Here is a 9774-nt window from a genome sequence, read left to right on the forward strand (position 1 = left end):
CATTGAACTCTATACAAATTCATGGGGGCTCTTTTCTGATTTTCGGGGGCTCTTTTGGGCATTTCGGGGGCTAATTCGCCCGGAGCCCTCGTGTATTTTTTTCACTGGTTGTATTGCCCTTTCGATGCCAAAACATGGGTCGGTCCGTCGGTCAGAAATCTTTATTTTTTAAAATAATTTTATCTTCTTTTTGAATGCTAAAAAAAACGGTTTAAAAAAACAAAACCTCTTTTAAAGGTAAAGACCAGTATTATGGTCATGCGATTGCATTGTGAAAGAAACGTTGTGGAATCGATCAGAAAAGGTTGATCATCTAGCATCTAGCATCTGCAAGGTTCTGGAATCATCAAAATGATAAGAAATTTGGCCCATTCTTCATAAAGTTACAAGCACTATACACAGAAAGATGTATATGGGACTACCCTATATCTCTCACAGACCATGAGAGAAACAAATTTACCAAATATATGAATTAGTAGGCGGTTTCCCGGCAAAATTTTTATCATCATGTATTAGTCAAAACATATTCTTTCACATGATTGGTAACGAGAGCTTCCATTTCATTTTTTAAAATTGGGGCATTTCCAATACTGGTCTTTACCTTTAAAAAGTCGACAATAGATTTCAACTTAGATTTTTGGGTCGGTCGGAAAGGGCAATAAAAAATCTTTTTTGTTTAGGCCATAAATGTAGGCCTCTAATGGCATATTTCGTTCCTGACTGTAACATTAGGAATTTGTCATTTTCCAACAAAACGCATACAAAATTATAATTTATTAAAATGTGAGGAAAAATCTTGGAAAATTTTGTCATTTCAGCAACATTTGTAAATCACCGGTATCAATTTAGAAATCCCCCCCCCCATCTACACCTTGTTGGCAGGGAAATTCGCAACTGATCTCCCCTACATTATGGCCTTAGTTTCTTCTTTCTCTTTCCCCCCTTTTTCTCCTCTTTCTCTTTCCCACAAACCCTTCCTTCTCTCTCATTAAGGTTTGCGGGGAGGGAAGCAAGTGCCTTTCGCCCCCCCCCCCCTGATGCTTTGTTTCACTGGATTAAACGCAAATGATCTCCCCATCTTTCTTTTCTTCTTCCTCTTTTTTGTTCCCTTTTTGCTCTCCTCTTCTCTAGTCTACTTTCTCTTTTTTGGGGGCGAGGGCGGGTGGGGAGAAGCAAGGGCCTTCCCCCCGCCGATCCACAACTTGATGGCAGGAAAATTTCAACTGATTTCTCCCTTCATTTCTTTTCGTTTTCCTCTTTTTTTCCTTCCCTTTTTTCTTCTCTTTCCTTCCTTCTCTCTTATTTTTTTGATGGGGGAGGCAGGGCCTTATTGCCTTCCCCCAATCTTCTTCTTTACCCTTTATTTTCTTTTTCTTCCTCTTCTTTCTTTGCCTTTCTCTGACTCTAGCTCTCCTCTTTTCTTCTTTCTCTCTCTCTCCATGACCATGATTTGTGCCTGAGCACAGCATAGATGAGGCAGCCCATCATCATAATTAATACCTCTTTTTTATTATAACCTCGCCCTGAATAAGCCTTAAAGGTACTAGACTATGTCCCTTTTGCAGCCAACCTCAAATGCTGTAGAACTTTGCAGGAATTATGAATATGTCATGTAGAGTAAAGGAGCCCGTAATCGGCCAGCTCCAGTTTTCGGCCGATGGTTGGATGCAAGGTAAAATCACTCTAAAATACATCGCATAATAGCATAACACATATCCCACACATACCATACCATGCCAGTGTCACTGAAGAACCACATTTGCAATGGAAAATATATCCTAAAATATCACATTTTAGCGATGTAATCGCCGGTCCCGCTACCCCAAATCTGAAAAATCGAGTATCTTACGCGTGTCTGTAAGAAATATGGGTACCATAAAATGAGCTTTATTTCAAGTATTTTTCAGATTTAAAGCCCGATTTTGTGCTAGTCGCAAGCTCAAAAGTATGTCATCGCATGTATTAAATCAATGCAGCCGCACACCGCGACGCACACACGATACAGTATCTCTGTCTAATTCAGATTCCAACTTCCGATCACCGCTGTGCCTGTCTTCGGCCAGGCGAGCACCAGGGAGCTCCGGCGTGGGATACCTGCTCCGCCCGCTTGTGCTGTACATCAGCGCGGAAACGCACGGCGCGCGCGAGCGCTTCCTATTGACTTTGTACATGCGGCCGTAAACTGAAACGCTCGGCCGATAACGGGCTCCAAAACAGTGAAAATTGAAATGAATATTGTCATGGCAATTCGTGATTTTTTCTGGGATTCTTTTTTTGTTTAAATAATAATAATATTTGCTTCATGATTTGAACAAGAAATGATAATAAATAGGAAGTAAATAGTCCTAAAAATAGGATTTTGTCTTAAGTGGCCGAAAACGGGCTCCTTTACTCTATGTCCTATCTGTGAAATTCAAACGTTAGCAGTGTCCTCATATTCAAATTATGCAAGGAAATCCATTTACTTGCTAGACTTCACTGTCAGACACTATTGAGTGACTGACTGGGTTTTTTTTCTTCTTTGGTAATAACATGCATGAAAAGAGTTATAAAGGATACATGAGCATTTGTCTACATCAATAACCCACTTCTTGTGATGGCCAAGATTAAACTGATTGAATCTTTGCGCAGCATAAAACGTATGACCATTCGGTACAATTGTCTGAAAATCAAGACTATTACTTTTGGGCTCTAGATCTAGAGTCTATAGCCCAGTCGATTTGACAACTAACTTTCGTTATTTTCCCCCTTGAAGACATTTTAGCCCCACCTTTTTTAGGGAAGTTCTAAATTAGTATTATCTTTCAAATGCAGTTGGAATTTAACTTTTTCATTTTTTTGGCCTGCAAATGGGACATAGTACCTTTATATGGCACGCCACAGCCGTCATAATTGGTCGAGTTTACAAAAAAGCAATCGAGTTTACAAAAAAGCAAACGAGTTTACAAAAAAGCAATCGAGTTTCCAAAAAAGCAGTCGAGAAAAAAAAAAAAGCAGTCGAGAAAAAAAAAAGCAGTCGAGAAAAAAAAAAAGCAGTCGAGAAAAAAAAAAAAAGCAGTCGAGAAAAAAAAAAAAAAGCAGTCGAGAAAAAAAAAAAAAGCAGTCGAGAAAAAGAAAAAAAAGCAGTCGAGAAAAAAAAAAAAAAGCAGTCGAGAAAAAAAAAAAAGCAGTCAAGAAAAAAAAAAAAAGCAGCAGTCGAGAAAAAAAAAAAAAAGCAGTCGAGAAAAAAAAAAAAAGCAGTCGAGAAAAAAAAAAAAAAAAGCAGTCGAGAAAAAAAAAAAAGCAGTCGAGAATAAAAAAAAAAAAAAGCCGTCGAGAATACGTGCCTTCACGGTTGTTTCATCGCAAAGCATGCCGGGATATTTTTACCTTCGCCGTGATCAGCTGTCCAGTTGCAAACAACGGGATTCTTATCGAAGCAACATCTTAATCTTGTACATAATCCGCTATTCTGCAGTGATTTTCTTTCACTCCAGTATCATTTGTACGGTAAGAAACCAAAGTTTGTGTTTATTCATTTTTGTGACGAATAAAGCTGATAATACGACGTAATGAGAGTGGGCCGGGGTCCACGTACTTTAGTAAATGTAGGCCTAGATCTAGTCCCGTATGTTTAAATGTGTGTGCATTTTAAGTAGACTGATTGCCTTGTGTTTTTAGGTAGAAGTTAACCAAATTTACAGTAAAAATGAGACTTATGCTTAAAGCTTCAGTCTCTATAATCGTCGGTTGTTCCACTGAGACTACGTCTGGCTCCACTAGACCTATAACCGGAGGTCTAGTGTAGCCGACGATTATAGAGACTGAAGCTTTCGGTTTACACCTGGCTCAGCTTCAGTATAACACACATCACTCATCAGGCGATAAAAAATTTCCCCTGACCATGCTCAAGAAATATTTGATTTTCTTTTAATCTAATAGAAAAAAAATCTTGTGACATGTGCATATCTAAAAACAACATTCTAAAGAAACATAATCTAAAAATGTCATGATAAAATTCAATTCGAGCGATTTTTAATATTTTTTAAAACTTGTGTTTATGCTTCCAAATGTGCGCAAGACGCATTTATCTGCATGTGGGATTGTTCACACAACGGTAGGGAGGCGTTACACTACCCTGACCGAAGCGGGCTACACGTGTTCGCGTACACGCTAAATATATAAATCAGCTGCTTTTGTTGTATTTTCAAACTCAGTTTAGTATTTGTTTCACGTTATAAATCTGCAAAACTAGGTAATTAAATCATCAGAAATATCATAATAAATTGTATGATAACTATCAATTCTCGTATCTTGCTCCATATTCAATAATGTACTACGATTTCGGGTGAAAGGTGTGAAATTAGGAGAAATTGGAAAAAAATTACCTTATCTTTTACCCATTCACAGTGGCCTCAAACACCGCGACAGCAGCGGGACTGTCCCGCTGCTGTCGCGGTGTTGTCTTCAGTGTGAAGGCTCGGACCCGTTATAAACTATCGCGGGATAACACCGCCTCGCGATAACGCCGCGACAAACTATCGCTAGGTTCGCCTAGCTACAGCAGCGGGACAGTCCCGCTGCTGTCGCGGTGTTTACTCAGTGTGAAGGCTCTCCGCTATAACACCGCGACAAACACGTGTGATTTGTTTACTTACCTATCACTGACCTCTTTTCTCCAGCATGGGGAAGGAACATAAAGTGAAATAGAAATAAAGTAACCAGTGGATTCAAATTGATTTTATTATTATGTAGATATTATAATTATCCAAATAAAAATATTTCACACTTAAAAAAATTAAAATATTCTGACTGGAAGCAATAAAAATGCTAGTTTTTTAAAAAGTAATGTGATCGATAAAAGTATAGATAGATCCATAGCTAAATCGAGCTAGCTACATGAGGAAGAGTGTGTAAAGTACAGCTAGCGCGCGCAATTTCAAGCAATCGAAAACCCCGCGCTGAAGTATTTCCGGTCATATCGGGGTCACTCGCGGATCATGAGCCATGCATACACGTGTTTGTTACGGAGGTAATAAAAATCACCCGCTGCAGCGTGAATGGGTACATGATATTTATCCCGCTGCTGCAGCGGGATAACTTTTCTACTGTGAATGCATTTGTAGCGGTGTTATGGCGGTGTCGCAGCTCCGCTACAACGCCGCTACAAATTTCAAAACCACTGTGAATGGGGTATTTGAGGACTCGTAGCTTAAAATCTGCCCAACGAGACTTGTAAAACCAAATGATCAATTTGAGGAGAAAATGATGAGCAATCAAAATATATACATGAGATCATTAAAAAAAATTGTATTTTATTGCCATGACAACTTAAAAAAAACCTTGAATTTTAAGTGTCGTAAAGTGACAAATAAGGTCATTTTCAGATCGCATTTAGAATATTTTGGCAAAAACAAATATGGACAAATAATGTAGTTTTGGAACGAGCTTGATTAACTGAACCTAGAGGTACAATCAAAAAATCCTGGTTATCGATTCGACAGTTGTTCAGGGGGAATGAATATGCATGAGATGAGAAGAGAAAAAGAACGTATTCACGCACAGAAATGTGAAATTTAGTGCGCAAAATGGCCGCGCCCATCTAATACCGGCCGTGCCGATACGTGAGATGCGCACAGTTTTTCCTTCATAATCATTTTGCCTTCGGCGTAGACTAGAAGGGATGAGATTGACGGCAGCGAGAGTTTAACACGGCTTGCAAGATTTCAACATGGATGCGATTTTGACCCATAATTTCCTTAAAAGGGACCATTAAACGGATTATTTCAATCAAGTTAGTAAGTGGAACCAATGTATTATAGCCTAGGCCTAATTTAAAATTGGATATACACGAGGTAAAATGACATTTTGGGGGATTTTGGGGGCATAACAATACGGCCGTGGCAAGTTTGTCATGTTTGTGGGAGGGGCCTAACGGCTAAAATCTAGCCGTGATATCTTCAACATACGATGGTATAGGCGATCGTTCAGTCTCTATAACTGGAGGTCTAGTGGAGCCAGACGTAGTCTCAGTGGAACAACCGACGATTATAGAGACTGAAGCTTTCGGTCTAGGTTAGAGCACCTATTTTTTCCCGAAAATATGAACATTTGGCAGACCGATATTTCGTTCAGCTGGTGGTAAGGTCACCTTTTTGGGGTCACCCTTTAGCACAAAAATGTTTCCCCATGATCTAGTGCGTAGAGGGTTCTTTTGTTACCGTTATTCTTGAGGTTAAAAACTTAAATTTGATTGTCTTTTTCCTTTTATTTATCAGTTGCAGCATCATCAAACACTATGGCCGATGAATCAGAAGATGACGTAGATGCTACGAGAGAGCTCATTTCACTATGGACAACAGAAGAGATAGACTTTCTACAAGGAGGGGACTCAAGCTTGAAATTGAGGAGTCATTATTTTATGGGTGTTCTCTGCCCTGACGCTGGGGGTACTGTTCAGCCATCCGAGGTAGAGAGGTAGAGAGGAACTGGACGATGGATGGAGGGGGGGGGGGGGGGGGGGGAGAAAGGCATGCAGAGATGGCCGTCTACTATGTATAGAGACATTTGTGTGCTACTGGATAAGGACCCTCCATCACTAGAGGGAAGAATAATGAGAGACTACAAATAGGGGAAGGCATTTAGTTATTTTGCCAGTTTCTGGTTAGGGAGACATTTTTTTCATCTCCTGGGAGAAAGCTGTCTGAAAATTCAAAATGTATTTGATACTTGAATAAATTTAGTTCATTTTCTAGACTGGTTCATGTCAAACCGTTGATTCTACTTTCTTGTGAGTATACACTGTAGTCAGAGAGATAGAGAAGTAACACGAGTAAAGAATGAAAAAGAAGCCAATATTTGAACGAGGAGGAGAAAATGGAGATTACGTTGTTGCCCATCAAGTTGGAATAATTGTTCTTACCACTGTTTATTAAATGATTGTGACCATATGGTTTATTGTTTGTACATAATGGTCTTATATTATAAGAACTGTATTGATCAATCTCAGGAGTCTTATACATGTAGATTGATTAATACAGTTTTGAGATGATGATGATGATCGTGATGATGAACGAGAAGGAGAAGAGGAGGAATAAATCAAGAGTTGATGAAGAAAAGATTGATAGAGGGTTATCATTACAGAGAGAGAGAGATAAACTAACATAAGGAAGGGAGAGCAAGAGCAAGAACAAGGCTATGACATACGGAAAGAGATAGAAATCAAAATTATATTATACAACATTACTAAATTAAAATAAAAATTAGAATACAAGGCTAGAGGAAAGAATGCAAACTAAAATTAAGCAAAGACCATCACTATATCGTTCACATTATAATATAAATTAAGAAAAGGTACATGGAAACATGTACATTTGTAAAATTTAATCTCTCATTCTCTTGATCTTCCTCTTCACACCTAATTCTTGCTCTCCCTGTCTATCTCTCCCACCCCTCTCCATCTCTCTCTCTCTTTCTCTCCCCCTCTCTCTCTCCTTATTATCACTCTTTCTCTTTCATTAAGCGTCGACATCTCTCTCAATGCCTCTCTCTGTTTCTATGAATTTTCTCTTGTTAAATATTTTAAACATCAGGTCTGTCTGACCTTCCTCTCTTGAATAAATCATGAATAACTTCAACTCAGCGTCCACATACAGTAATGATTGCTTAGTAGTCATCTACAACCCTCACTGTGTTGTTTGATTTTATTTATAAAATAAATATACCATGAGATCAATATCAACAGGGAACGGAAGGTACCGCATGCGTGTTCCCAAAATCTCTGGCTCGTAACAAAATTACAAAAATTAAAATTTAAAAAAATGCTACTTTTAAAGCGCTTACCACCAAAATCTCTAAGCGCTATAACAAACAAAAATAGACTGATAAACAATTACTATTAAACAAAAAAAAAAAGTGTGAATAAACCTACAAATTACAATACATATACCGTACATGTACATCAAAGTGAACAGAGCCTGGCAGCAGAGTTTTGGATTCTCTGGAGTTTTGCAATGAAAAAGATCTGCCCGTATTGACTTACACACACTGGACTTTTGCTGAGAAGGGGGGGGGGGGGGGGGTGCTGAAAAGGCTTGTATAACAAAGAAACAAAATCTACCCGTATTGACTTAACACAGGGGACTTATGCTAAAAAAAAAAAGGGGGGGGGTGCTGGGAACACGCATGTGGGTACCCTAAATAACCACTGAGTTTGGGGGGGGGGGGGTACCACCTTTAATGCAAACGCATTTAAAGGGATCGGTAACATTATCTCAGATTCTGAAACAAAATCCTGGGGGCGGGGGGTACCACCTTTAATGCAAACGCATTTAAAGGGATCCGGTAACATTATCTCAGATTCTGAAACAAAATCCTGGATTTAGCTCATGCTGCAATGATAATTTTAGGTCAGTCAAGAACTCAATGACTTTTACAATCCGATCACCTGTCTGATTATCAAGATATTTACGATTGGAAATCGAAACCAAATTTTGTGTTTGTCAAACCCTTTTCATAACACTACAAGTCTATTGGGGAAAACGAGTATGGTAAAAGGGGTCAAAGATTTTTACTTTTTTGAGGCACTTCTTGATCATTTTGAAGCGCAATTTTGTTAGGGCTTCAGTATTAATACACCATATCGCAGACACTGCTAGCGCGGTAGGGCCATACGTCAATCTCGAATTAAACATGTTAAACCCCGGCCCCCCCCCCCACTCAGTGTCATTTAGGTACGCATATGCTTGTTCCCTCTTTTTGAAAGCACCCCCTATCTGAGGACCGCCAACATTTCCGACCCCCCTTTCGCGGGCTTTTCCTGCCTTGGAGACTCCCCTAAATCATGAAAAATGCTCAATGTACCCCCTAAATTCAGAATAATTTCTCAGGAGTCCAAAAAATACCCCTTTTAAAGAAATCTCCGGGTGAAAAGTTAATACACCCCTTTTTGTACAATTCTTGGGGCCGGACTTTGTCACACGAAAAGTACCCCTCTACCGGACATTTTGGTAACACGCATGGGGTCCGTCTGTTCTCGGAGTGGGGGGGGGGGGGGGGGGCCTGGTGTTAAACCAATGCCTTTTACAATACCTTTACAACATACACCATTGGCTGTCACATGGTTTGGAAATCACATTACAGATAATAATTCTACAATTGTGAGGTTTCACCTGTCATCATTTGATACCCGAAGAACGCTTTTTTAGGGGCTAAATCTAATTTTTCACAAGGCAAAATAACTATATGCCTTCCCTCTTTGAAGTCTCTCATTATTTTTCCCTCTAGTGATGGAGGGTCCTTATCCAAGTAGGTACATACATAGTAGGCCAGTTCTGCATTTCCTACCCCCCCCCCCCCCCCCCCCCCGTCCTCCCCTATCATCATTGTCCAGTTCCTCTCAGTCTTAACCTCGGATGGCTGAAAAGCTACCCCAGCGTCAAGGCAGCCGGCAGAGAACACCCATTAAAATAATGACTCCTCGGTTTACAAGTTTGAGTCCTCCTTGTAGAAAGTCACGTAGCACTTCTGTTGTCCATTGTGAAAGAGCTCTCTAGTTACATCTACGTCATCTTCTGATTCACTGGTCATTGTGTTCGATGATGCTGCAAACTGATAAATAAAAGGAGAAAGGCAATCAAACTTAAGTTTGTGACCACAAGAAAAATTGTAACAAAAGAATTCCTAATCACTTCTTTAACACAAGTTCATGTAGACCCATGTAGATGCTCAAGTTGAGGTCATCAATATCAGACTATTATATCCAGATCCAGATCGACAAATCTATCGTTTTCATGG

Source organism: Strongylocentrotus purpuratus, unplaced genomic scaffold (assembly GCF_000002235.5).
Source record: "Strongylocentrotus purpuratus isolate Spur 01 unplaced genomic scaffold, Spur_5.0 spur5_scaffold_21, whole genome shotgun sequence".
Taxonomy (NCBI): Eukaryota; Metazoa; Echinodermata; class Echinoidea; order Camarodonta; family Strongylocentrotidae; genus Strongylocentrotus; species Strongylocentrotus purpuratus.